Raw genomic sequence first — 2,774 nt, 5'->3', positions numbered from 1 at the left:
GCTGTTGGCGCCGGCCCTGCCCCAGGTGCTCTCCATGCACTGTATCCTCGCCAGCCCACTCTAGGGGCTTCTCTCATCCCCGGTCTCCACTGCAGGCCCAGCACTGGGGCTGCTGCTTCACTGGAGGAAGCTTCTATCTTCACACTCAAGATTTGGTGTTAAAAAATAAAGAAAAATAAAGCTGGGTTCAAAATTAGCACAAGATTCGCTACAAAGAACACAAGACACAATTTCCTGTATGGTTTTTTTTCTTCAGTTTTTTTAAGACTTCCAGAAAAGTTTCCACTGCAACACTGAGACCAAAAGGGTAGAAAATGCAAATGTGAGGATCCAACCTTGAGCCATCATCTGCCCCCAGCACAGGGCAGCCACAGAGAGATCAGGAGAGGGACAGCCAATTCCTAAAGACCAGAGGCTCCAAATGGGAGATGGGCAAGAATCGTGAGGGGTCACCAAGACAGTGGGCTCCTTTGACCCTGTGCCCTGAGCCTGTAGGTGCTTGGCTCCATACATGGATGGAGGATGCATGGGGAAGTGGGGAGCTGATGAATGGGTAGATGAGTGGATGGATGGTTGAGTAGGTGGATGCATGGATGATGAATGTGTGGGTGGATGAATGAATATAAGTGAGTGAGTGAGTGAGTGAATAATGAGTGAACTGTGTTTCTAAAAAACATATCACTTGACAGCTAACAACCAGTGTGAGAGGAAACACAGCCCCAAATGCTTATCATTGCAGTTGTGGGACTCACACAGACTCACAGTCACCTTTGAGTCCTGGCTCTGCCCTTGGTGGCCGGGGACCTTTGGACAGGGCTCACCTACAGGATGGACCTGCTGATCCCAGTAGCCCACAAAGTGGAGCTAAAGTGTGCAATCTAAGAGCACAGGGGTCCTGCATTCGACCCAAGAAAGAGATTGTAGTTTACCAACAAAGTTCTCGGGGGAGGCAAGACTCCAAATAGCTGTTCAGACCCAGACAAATTTGTGGACTAAAGGGAGACAGGAAACCACTCCACAGAAAAGATCAACTTTTCACCTTCCAAGTCTCTCTGCAATGGAAAAAGCAGCTCTCTGTACAATAGAACTCTCCCATCCTTCAAGAATTCAACCCCACAAATGACCAGTGTGGCGGATTAATGCTGGCCACAAGTTCTCTGACACTCAGCCCATTAAAGGTGGGGGTCTGTGTCTCTTTCTTCAATCCAGTGGGCTCTGTGCCTGCTTTGACCAGCAGCATAGGTAGAAGTGCTGCTGTGTCCATTTCCAGGCCTGAGACTTAAAAATCTACCAGCTGCTTCTTCCTGCCTCCTAGAACATGTTCTCTTGGTGTCCTGAGCCACTGTGGAAGAAGTCCATTTATGCTGCTGGGGAGAGCACATGGAGAGACCCAAGGTGATGTGGAGACAGAGAGCTGACAGCCTTCCCATCATCCCCATCAGTGAAGCCACCTTGGTCCATCCAGAGCAGGCCATCAACCAGCTGAGTCCCACTGAGGGACCCCTGTCAATGCCAGGGAAGCAGAACAACCAGTCAGCTGAGCCCTGCCTAAACTGCTGACCACAAAGCTATGAGATAGAATAAATGGTTATCATTTATGCCACAGAGCTTGGGGCAGTTGGTTTCGCAGCAGTAGAGAACTAACACACTAACTCTTCTGCCTAAAGAGCCATGGACCATATGTCGTCTCTGAGACACTGTGACTCTGAGTCATAGAGCTCCAAAATCAACAAGGGTCAGGCCCTTCTACTTTAACTCTCACTCTGGCTTGATAAAACCCAGATCCATGAGGCTAAGACATGGGTATAAGATTAAAAATCCCAAATTAATTGACTTAAAAATTTCATTTCATCCCCATTGAAATGTACTCCTAAATGCCCCCTAAAGGAAGGAAAAATGGAAAAAATTAAAAGACAAGATAATATGAATTCTAATGGTGAAGATTATCCTTCTATAGTGTCCAGGGCAGCTAAGGCCCAAGTCTTCCTCATTCACTTGTTTTACTCAACAGACATCTACTGAGCTGAGCACCTCCTATGTTCCAGGTGCTCTAAGACATAGGCTCTAGGGATACAGCAGTAAACACAGACAGACACAGTCTGATCCTTCTTGAACTTATTGCCTTATAGAGGAAACATGCTAATTAAAAAGAAAAACTTGTTCAAGCGTGGCTCACACCAGCAATCCCGGCAGTTTGGGAGGCCATGGTGGGAGAATCGCTTGAGGCCAGGAGTTCAAGACCAGCCTGGGCAACATAGTGAGATCCCATCTCTACAAACATAACAAACAAAAAATAACAGGCGTGGTGGTGCATACCTGTAGTCTCAGCTACTTGGGAGGCTGTGGCAGGAGGATTGCTTGAGGCCAGGAGTTTGAGGCTGCAGTGAGCTGTGATCACCACTGCACTCCAGCCTGAGTGACAGAGAAACACCCTGTCTCTAAAAAAATAAAAGGAATAAAAGAAAAGAAAAGCTCCTGCCAGGCACCATGGCACAAGCTTGTAATCCCAGCACCATGGGAGGCTGAGGCAGGCAGATCATGAGGTCAGGAGTTGGAGACCAGCCTGGCCAGTATGGTGAAACCCCATCTCTACTAAAAATATAAAAATTAGCCTGGCGTGATGGTACACACCTGTAGTCCCAGCTACTCGGGAGGTTGAGGCAGAAGAATGGCTTGAACCCAGGGGACAGAGGTTGCAGTGAGCCGAGATCGCGCCACTGCACTCCAGCCTGGGTGACAGAGCGAGACTCCATCTCAAAAAAAAAAAAAAAAAA

This window comes from Mandrillus leucophaeus, unplaced genomic scaffold, assembly GCF_000951045.1.
Source record: "Mandrillus leucophaeus isolate KB7577 unplaced genomic scaffold, Mleu.le_1.0 Scaffold10, whole genome shotgun sequence".
Taxonomy (NCBI): domain Eukaryota; kingdom Metazoa; phylum Chordata; class Mammalia; order Primates; family Cercopithecidae; genus Mandrillus; species Mandrillus leucophaeus.
The sequence above is the reverse complement of the archived record's forward strand: the minus strand, read 5'-3'. Positions refer to the sequence as shown.